Source organism: Rhinatrema bivittatum, chromosome 2 (assembly GCF_901001135.1).
Source record: "Rhinatrema bivittatum chromosome 2, aRhiBiv1.1, whole genome shotgun sequence".
Taxonomy (NCBI): domain Eukaryota; kingdom Metazoa; phylum Chordata; class Amphibia; order Gymnophiona; family Rhinatrematidae; genus Rhinatrema; species Rhinatrema bivittatum.
In genome coordinates, this window is record NC_042616.1 from 170,938,199 (window position 1) to 170,949,079 (window position 10,881).

The window sequence follows — 10,881 nt, forward strand, 5'->3', positions numbered from 1 at the left end:
GGAAGTGTGTCGAGGGCTAGTAGGAGTCTGTGCTCTCCTTATCTGCTCAGTAGGAGTTGGCTGATTTCTCATTTATCAGGCCTGACAGGAGGCTACTTTTGCTTCCTTCTCCTCTTTCTGGCCCAGTAGGGGTTGCTTCCCTTTTTCACTCAGATCACCAGCTACTGCTCTTCTAGGCTCTTCTAGACTTTATATTCTCCCTCCAAGCCTGTTGTTGCTTAGATGAATTTACAGGGCACATAGACACATTTCTAGATTGAATAACAGCTGCAGATTCTGCTCTAGGACTGACTGCCTCACAGGAACCTCTCTAGGATGGTGCCTACCTCCTTGGACTGACTCAGGTGAAGCAAGAAGATAAGGTGTAGATCTAGATGTGACCTTGCTTTTGAAGATGCTATATCCTTCCAGGGCTCACTAAGTAATTTATATATTTCTGGGGCTATCTTTCTCAGCCGCAGGTCCCCTCACTGATTCTTCCTGAGGGGGTGATTCCTTTCTATGGGGGAAAGTGGATGCATGTGGCCCAGGTGGTAAAGTGACTCCGTTTCTGGTGTGCAGCTGTGCAGTGTAATTTTGAATGCTTGATGGGACAAAGCAGGCTTGGGATGTCACTGTCACTGCAGGACTTCTCTATCTCTGGAAGGATACTGGCAGGTCTTTAGTGACCTGGCCTCTGGCTCCTGGGGATGGCCATCTCCAGGAGTACCAGGCTGAAGCCAAGCAAAATAATTCCTTAAAATAGTCAAAAGTTATATTGACATCTCTTTCTCTATCAAAGGAGTACCTAACCTGGTAGGGAGTACACAGGAAGGATTATCCCCAAAAATATTCTTAGTGAGGCTGAAGGCCTCACTAGAAAAAGAACCCACTGAAAACAGAGCCCCTTTCTCCTCAAAAGCTGAACTCAAATGCCAGGATGAATCTAGCTCTAGCCCCTAGTTATAAGCAGGGTCCACCCACTCAGCTTCCTCTAGAAGAGGAACTGCAAAATTGTATGCCCTCTAGTTGGTTGATATCTATAGGGACTAGGTGACACCTAGTGGTCAACCCATAGGGATGCCTCATAGAGAAAGAGGGAGCCTGTCTTTCATCATCACTTTTTCTTTAATAGCTATTTTCCAGATAATGCTATATCTGAAATGCAAATAAATAACTTAAAAGTTGAAGAAATAAACAGAATTATTACAGACCTAAGACATGAACTGTTCAAAATATACATTATTTCAATTAGTACATTTAAGGGCACCAGATGAGCATTAGTAGGGATAAGCATAAGAGAAGAACTGCAGTGGCAGTATACAAGACAATTGGCATAACCATCCTTTACCCATTCTATCTCACACATAATACTATAAACTTTAATCATGTCCTCTCTCAGACCTCTCTTTTCCAAGCTGAACAACCCTAACCTATGTAGCCTCTCATCTTAGGGGAGCCGTTCCATCCCCTTTATCACTTTTGTTGCTCTCTTCTGCACTTTTTCTAGTTCTGCTATATCTTTTTTGAGCACAAAACTCAAGGTGTAGTCGCACCATGGAGTGAGTTAGAAGCAACATGATATTTTCTCTTTTTTCTCTATTCCTTTTTGGATCATTCCTAACAATTGATTTTTTGACTGCTACCAGACACTGAGCTGAAGATTTCAACATATTGTCTACAAGGACTCCAGGGCCTTTTCCTGGGTGGTGACTCCTAATACAGAATCAAGCATTGTGAACCTGAGGATAGGATTATTGTTCTCTATGGGGTAGATTTTAAAAGCCCTGCGCGTGTAAATCCTGCCGGATTTACGCACGCAGGGCACTTACGTGCCGGCACACCTATTTTGCATAGGCCGCTGGCACGCGCAAAGCCCCGGGACACGCATAAGTCCCGGGGCTTTGCTCGGGGGGTGTGTTGGAGGGGGGGGGGCGTGTTGGGGGCAGTGTGGCGTTCGGGGGCGTGTCCAGGGCATGGCGGAGGTTCGGGATGGGGCCGGAGGTGTGACGGTGGTCCGGGGTGGGGCGGAGTGTTCCGGCACAGCGGCCTGTGCCGGGGCAGGGAGCCGGCAACGCGCGCATGTTACGCCTGCCAGAGGCAGGCATAACAACAAAATAAGGTAGGGGAGGAGAATTTAGTTAGGGCTGGGGGGTGGGTTAGATAGGGGAAGGGAGGGAACGGAGGCAGGCTGCACGGCTCGACACGCGCAGGCTGCCAATTTTGCGCAGACTTGTGCTCGCCGACCCCGGATTTTAAAAGATACGCGCGGCTACGAACGTATCTTTTAAAATCCGGCGTACTTTTGTTTGCGCCGGTCGCACAAACAAAAGTACGCGTGCGCGTACTTTTAAAAAATCTGCCCCTATGTGCATTACTTTACACAGTTCCACATTAAATTTCATCTGCCATTTAGATGCCCAATCTACTAGACTCACAGGATCTTTTTGCGGTCCTTAATATCTGCTGCTGTTTTAACAATTTTGAATAATTTCAAGTCATCTACAAATTTGATTACCTATCTTGCCGTTCCTTTTTCCAGATCATTTATAACTATGTTAAACTGCATAGTTCTAAGTACTGATACCTATGGTACCTCACTAATGACCATTTTTCATTCGGTAAAATGTCCATTTAGTCCTACTCTCTCTTTCTTGTCTTTTAATCAGTTACCAATCCACACTTGGACATGGCTGCCCATCCCATAATTTTTCATTTCCTGAGGAGATTCACCTAGGGGACTTTGTCAAATGCCTTGTGAAAATCCAAATATACTATATCAACCAGCTCACCATTATCTACATGTTTATTTATATTTTCAAAAAAATCTAATAGATTTGTAAGGCAAGATTTCCCCATTGCCAAAACCTTGTTGACTCTTTCCCATTAAGCCATGTCTATCTATATGGCAGTAATTTTGTTTTTAAGAATAGCTTCTACCATTTTTCCCAGCACTGACATCAGGCTCACCAGTCTATAGTTTCTCGGATCACTCCTGAAGCCCTTTTAAAATATTGGCATTACTTTGTCCACCCTCCATTCTTTAGGTGTAGTGGCAGTTTTAAATGATAGATTACTAATAGCAAGTTTGCAATCTGGGGTGGATACCATCTGGTCCTAGTAATTTGTTACTCTTTAGTTTGTCAGTTTGATCTATTATATCTTCCCTAGTCACAGAGATTTGTTTTAGTTGTTCAGAATAATACCCATAAAAGAATGTTTCCAGAGGGTATATATTCCCAACATCCTCCTCAGTAAAGACTGAGGCAAAGAATTAATTTAGCTTTTTGTAATTTCAATATCCCCCTTCTTAACCCCTTTTACCCCTAGGTCACCAAGCAGCCCAGCTGACTCTGTCACAGACTTTTTGCCTCAAATGTATTGGAAAAAGATTTTATTGTTTTTGTGTCTGGCAAGCTTCTTCTTAAGTTGTCTCTTGACCTATCTTACTGGTCTAATATCTGACATGCCAGTACTTGTGCTCTTGTGTAACACCTCTCTCCTCTGATCTGAAGCACCTTTAGCATCATACTGCATCTAAGGAACATGACTGAACTTCCTGCAGCTCTTGAGCCCTTTTATAGGTTCTGTTGGCAGGACTTCCTTTGACACGGTCAGATGACATCACATCCTGCCTTGTAAAAAGGGAGGCTCAGAACTGCTACCCAGTGCCTTTGCATTAGGTCTTCTACTTTCTTAGCAGTGCTAGTTATCCAGCATCTTCTTATGTGCTTCTGGTGTTCCTGCTGTTGTTCCTGTTTCCTGCCTTGCTCCAGGTGTCCTCCTTGTGAGTCCTGGGGTTCCATATTCCACTCCATTTTCCTTATCTGCCCTGGTGCTGGCTCCTGCATTTCTCATCTCGACCTTGGACCAGAGTTTGACCTCGTTCAGCTCGCCTATCTGTCTAGCTTCTGTGACTACCTTTGGATCATGACCAGAAAGTTATGCCAACTGCCAGAACCTAAGCGCTCAACCTAAGGGGGAAGTGATTGGCTAGGCAGGAGACCTACTGCCATGGTGTGTCAGCTGCCCCCTATTAAGACCTATCTTCTTTATTTATTTATTTATTACTAAATTTATAGATCACCCACCTAAAATTCTGAGCAATTTACAAGTATACATTCATAATTAGATAAAACATAAAAATTTAAACAAATACCAATAAATAACTCAGTTAAAATAATAATATAAAGCAAAAAGTAAACATAAGACCAACTAAAATAATAAAACCATAAAACCATCAATAATAAGCTGAAATTTCTGCAAAGACAATTTTGGATCCTCATAACTTTAAGCTGAAATTAATTCTGTCAAGGACATTTTATATACTCTTCTCATTGGGCAGGTTAAAGGCCTTTGTAAACAAATATGACAAATATGCTCACACAAGATAGGCAGCGCAAACTTAGCAGTGGCACAAAGGTTCACTACACTCCAGTGAGACATCTTGCCTGTTTTTATCATTCAGGTTTTCATTCCCTTTTATGAAAGATGCTCTTTTGGTTTTAACTGCCTCTTTCACCTCACCATTAAACTATACTGGCAGTCACGTGGTCTTTCTTCTATCTTTTTTAATATATAGGATACATCTTTTCTGGGCTTCCAAGATAGTATTTTTAAACAATTAACTCATTTCCTCAGTCTATCATAGTCTCTCTCTTTAAAGTTATATGCTACTGCAGTAGTTTTACTAAATGTTCTCCCTTCAATGATTATGTAAACTTTGATTGCATTATGATTGCTAGAGATATGCATTCATTGGGCCATTTGTTTCATTTGCTTTGTGGATGCACATGTACCTCGTGGAAGTATGGTATGCATGTACATTTCTTAAAGAAACCAGTTAAGTGTTCACAATTTGAATGGCCCAGCCATTTCTGATCCAAGCATGAAATAAGTAAATGTAAGAGATATTTTACTCTTTAGATAGACTTTTTTAAAGATAATTGAATTATGAATGTATAAGAAAGTTGCACTAATGAACAATAGCTACAGCCGAAGCCTTGATAATTGGTGGGATTGCTTGCAAGTTTCAAATTTAATTTAACCCCTTTTTGTATCTGTTCTTGTTAGGATAGAGTTTGGTTTTATTGCTCAGGAGAGTGTTGGATTTTCCTAGTAGTTTGCCAGTAAGAAACCTGTAAGCTTGCAAGCAGCCTGCTGACAAGTGGAAAAGAAGGATTTCCATCTTAATTTCTCAAGTCATTGTGCCCTGTGTCACTCAGGCATTATTCCAGGAGAAAAGAAAGGAAAGTGTGCTCACAAGGTGCCTACTAGGATTCAGAAGGAAAGGAGACTGTCCTGCAATGCATCAGAGAAGAGCTTTTGAAATTCATATATTAAGGAGTGTCCCAGAAAGCAAAGACAAAGTAGGAGAACCCGAGTTAGAGACGCCTCAGAGAGTCTGATGGAATATGTATAGTTTGAAAATATGACTTCATCTCCTAAGTAATGTGCTTTGTGTTGAATCATTACATCTGAAGAAGCTGAATTTCAGTAAAGTTTATTTTTGTTGGAACACCACCTTCAGTCTGAAGAGTGATATATTGGACCGACTAATTAATCCCTAAGGATTCTGAAGTCAAGTCTCCTCCCCCCACCGCCACCCCTTCAGAAAGGAACCAGGACTGAGCCAAGTTTATCAGGTCTCAGCCCCCAGCTAGTTCCCTCTCTGCTGTGAGGGCATGGGAGGAGCGATACATATTGTTTATTATTTTATTAAAATAGTTTTATAAATAAGCTTGTTTGTAGTCATTATATGGTAATAAAATTGCATTCAACTAGAACAATTGTTTTGTATGGATCATGGATACCATGAAATAGAATAACTTGACTATGGTCCACTTTTGGTCCACAGTGGATTTCACATACTGATCAGATTAAAACCACATGGAAGACTCATAAAAAGGTATTTCAGTGTATCATACTTACATTACCCCAGTTAGTTTTCACTTACGTTTCATCAAACTGGTGTGATGATGAAAAAGGGGATGTCTTTCATATCTTCTGAAAAATGCGCTCACATATATTTGGATACATGGAAACTCCTACACAGAAGGATTGAATTAACATAAGTTCGAAACTTGTGAGAGGTATAGCCAATTGTCAAAACTTCAGCCTTAGCTACTGACTGACCATTCAGGCATCTTTCATAAACATTCATGTTTCTTTTCCTCTAAAGCCAGCCTCCCTCCCCCAGGCATCCACATTCCCCTGTAAATCTCCATTCCATTTTAATATTTAAGTTTCCTTAAAAGACTTAAAGCCAATATGTCCAGCTTTTTTTTTTTTCTGAAGCAATCCTATCTTGAGGTAAATGAATGATAAAATTTTACTTTTGATATTTTTTATTGGTATTTTTTTTAAAGTAATTGAATTTTGAATGTTTATGAAAGGTACACAGATGGTTAGTAGACTGAAGCAAAAATGATTGGAGCTACAGGCTGTTGGCAAAAACCCTAAAGTCCTATTTGGTATTGCTCATATCCTCACTGCCTCCACCAGCTGGGTTCAAGGGGCCTAATCTGTCACTATTGACTGTGAAAAGGTCATTGCCTTTTTGGCTTTGCTCTGTATAGGATTCCAGTTTTATGTGGATGACATACAATTTTATATCCAGATGGGCTCATCATAAGACAAAAGATCTTTGCGTGTCTCCAGTTGTGTGTTTGCTGTGTGTCAAAGGCCGACTCACAACAAGTTGGCCTTAAATGTCTCAAAAACAGAAATTTTAGTCCTACAGCATAACATTTCAATGGAACTGCATTGAGAATCTAGTCGTGCCAGTATCGGCTTGTGTGAAAAGCTTAGGTATTCTTATTGATGCCGATTTAACATTTAATAACCAAATCAAATCAGTTGTTTGTTCTGTTTCATTTTTTTTTAAATTTCACATCTTGCACAATCTTAAACCCATGTTATTCCCAGTGGACTTTCGTTCCATTATACAAGCTTTAATACTGCCCCCATTAGATTACCACAATGCGTTATTGCCTCCTAGTATCAACATTGAGGACATTACAAATGCTACAAAATGCCACAGTAAGGTTGATATCAGGCCACTCAATGCGAGACCACATTGTTCCTGTGCTCAAGGAGTTAAATAGGTTGTCAGTCCTCTCGCAAGTTATGTCTACAATACTACAGCTAGTTCACAAACTTCTTGCGATGAACTCTTTTCCTTGGGCCAACACGCTTTTGTGGGTTTATAATCCCTATTGGGCCCTGCCAGGCCCCCGAGAGAGGGTTATTAGGTGTCCCAAAAGTCCTCCAAGCCCACTTAACAGAGAGATGAGAGCACACAATCTCAGTCGCAGCTCCAGATCTATGGAATTCTCTTCACATGGTATTATATCTTATGAGCTGTTCTAAAGCTTTTAAGTAATGCTCAAACCATACCTATTCGAGTGCGCATTTAACTGATACATGATATGGAATTTTATTTTTCAGAGACGTTATGCTTTCAGTTTTGATGTGTGCTGTTTGTTTTAATTGTGTATGTTCTATTTTGTAAACCACCTTGGGCTTTGGTATATGATGTTATATAAATAAAAATAAAGATAAAGATGTCAGACTTGTGCTAATTCAGTCCCTTTGTGTGAACTTATCTTCTGGAATTGTAGAACTTGTATCTGTTTTGGACAGTGGGCAGCTATGAATTAGTGTGCTGGAATATCTTTCTTACAGCACCTTGCAGTGTTCCCACTTCCATTCTTCTCAGCATCGAGATGAAATTTAAAGCCAGTTTTACTTTTTCCAGGCTTTTTGCTAGGTCAAAAGTACATAGCTGTGGACTAGAAAATCCCTAGGGTTCCTGCATTCATTCAGTGGCAGAATGAACTGAAAAATGTGGCATTGTTAGATGAACAGATGCTTGCCATATGAAATGAAAATATTACTTTAAAGCCTGGGGAGACTACTTGGAATATATGTGCCCAAAACACCTCATAACATTAAAAACTATATTTAAAGAAACACTGCCAGGAAAGAAAATTCTTATGAAATGTTAATCATATCACATCGGTATTAATGGATCTTCATTGGTTGCCAATTGCGCAGAGAGTGCAATATAAAGCGCTTTGTATTCTACATAAAGCAATACATAATGAAAACGTTGAGTGACTAAATGCAGCAATAAGATTACACATACCGCAGAAAAATCTGAGATCTGCCAATAAAGGTCTCCTCTCCATTCAATCACTAGTATCGGCAAAGTTAACTTCCATAAGGGAAAGAGCCTTGTCTCTGGCCGGACCAACTATTTGGAACAATTTGCCAGTGGATTTAAGATTAGAATTGAACACAGCACAATTTAAAAAAAAAAACAAAAAAACTTAAAACATGGTTATATAGGCAAGCTTTTGGCACAGAAAATGATGAGAAGTAACAAGACCTTATAAGGATGATTACATGGAGCAAGTACATGCAAGCAGTAAGCATTAAGTAATGATATGAATATTTGAATGAATGTGTCTATGTTTTATTTTATTCTGTAATTTATTGTTTAAAAATTTTAAGAAAGTAAGAGTGGAACCACAATTATTGGAGATATTATTTGTCATTAGTTTGATATTTGTAAAATTGTAAACCGTTATGATGGTTATATCCAAATAGCGGTATATAAATGTTTTAAAGTAAGTTAATAAATAAATGCCTATAGACTCTACTTATTTATTTATTTTTACCTCGTATAGATCAAAATATGCCAAATCACTGGGGACCGATCCGTTTGGGAGGAGGTGAGTAAAGGTCCTGCTCTGAGGGGGGACATCGCCTTGCTCAAACTGAGGCCTGGATTTATCAAAATGCGATAGCAAAAGGGGTGTGTTTTATGCTGATAGACAGTTTATTGCAATACTACCTATGTGAAGAACTAAATTAGCACAAATTATGATGTGAGAGAGAAAAAGAGTAGCTGAATTGCCCTCTCCCTAGATAGGTATTTATATCCCTAGAAGAGTGGGAGAAAATGGGAGAAGTGGAACAACAGTGGGCCAAACTAAAGGGAACAATCACTAAAGCAACAAATCTACATGTTAGAAAAGTAAACAAAAGTAAGAGAAATAAGAAACCAACTTGGTTCTCAAAGGAGGTGGCTGACATAATAAAAGCAAAAATAACAGCATTCACGAATTATAAAGGATTCCAAAAAGAGGAACACAGGGAAGAATATCTGGTAAAACCTAGGGAGACAAGAAAGTAATCAAGAAAGCAAAAGGTCTGGCAGAAGAAAGGATTGCCAAAGAGGTAAAGCGAGGTGACAAAACATTCTTCAGATACATCAGAGAAAGGAGAAAGGTCCAAAGAGGTATACTGAAATTGAAAGGTGACCAGATTCAATGTGTGGAGAGAGACAAAGAAATGGCAGAAATATTAAACAAATACTTCAGTTCGGTGTTCACTAAAGTAGACCTTGGAGAAGGACCGTCGCTAGTTAACAAGACTGTGGAAGGTGAAAGAGCAGACAAAACTCAGTTTACAGAAGAGAATGTATGGGAAGAGCTAGGAAAACTGAAAGTGGACAAAGCCATGGGGCCTGATGAGGTTCTACCCAGGATAGTGAGGAGCTCAAAGATATGCTGATGGGTCCGCTATGTGACTTGTTCAATAGATCCTTGGAAACTGGAGTGGTGTCGAGTGATTGGAGAAGAGTGATGGTGGTCACGTTTCACAAGAGTGGGAGGAGAGAGGCTGGAAACTACAGGCTGGTTAGCCTCTGCTCAGTGGTAAGAAAATTAATGGAGACTGCTGAAGGGAAGGGTAGTGAACTATCTACAATCCGGTGGGTTGTTTAATCCGAGACAGCATGGATTCACCAGGCCATGGTCCTGTCAGACAAATTTGAGTGATTTTTTTCATTGGGTGACTAGAGAATTGGATCAGGGAAGAGTGCTTGATGTGATTTACTTGGATTTTAGTAAAGCTTATGATACGGTCCCATATAGAAGACTCATGAATAAAATGAGAAGCTTGGGAGTGAGCGCCAAGATGGTGGCATGGATTACAAACTGGTTGACGGATAGAAGACAGCATGTTATGGTAAATGGAACCTGCTCTGAAGAGAAAATGGTGTTAAGTGGAGTGCCACAGGGATCGGTGTTGAGACCAGTTCTGTTCAATATCTTTGTGAGCGACCTGCATGCCCATGAGACCACCAACGCAATGGTGGTCTCTGAGTGGTCCTCCGACTACTCCATGTCCTTTCGGACCTGCCACAGGATGCAGCAGAGGCGGCGGGCCGGACAGAGGTGACAGTGGGAGAAGGCCGAAGGCACTGGAGCTTGGAATGAAGACTCAGACGTGGCTTGGGTCAAAGACAGGAAACAGAGAGGGATGAGCAAGACCCTCAGGTGCCCTACACAGCACGTGGGGCTGGTCGCGGACCGCACTGTCCCCTACGCACCCTACATAGCTGGGCATCTGGTCGTGGACCACGAGGGGAGCAAGACAGGCTCTGGAAGCCTCATAGCGCAGGATTGCAGTAACCACTTGGATCCTCCGGAGTTGGGATTTGGAAGACGAAGATAAAACTTGGAACTTGGAAACTCGGATTAAAAGCAAGGAATCTCCGGAGGCACGGGTCCAGCAGAGCCTGGAGCATTAGGACCAGATACATAAGGCTGGGGATCACACGGAACATCAGGAACATCACGGAACATCAGGAACATCATTGGAACATCAGGAACATCACGGAACATCAGGAACTCCATTGGGACATCAGAATAGAGACCAGGAAGATACAGGAATATCCATGGATAAGAAGCAGAAATGCCTGGGTAGGAGGTTGAGATGAGGAGTCCATGGGAGGACTTAGCCCCTTGCCAAAGCGAGGCCTGAATGACCAGGCAGCCTATTTATAGGCAGAAAAAGGCAACTCCCTGGGAGGAGCTTGAAGGTGGGGCC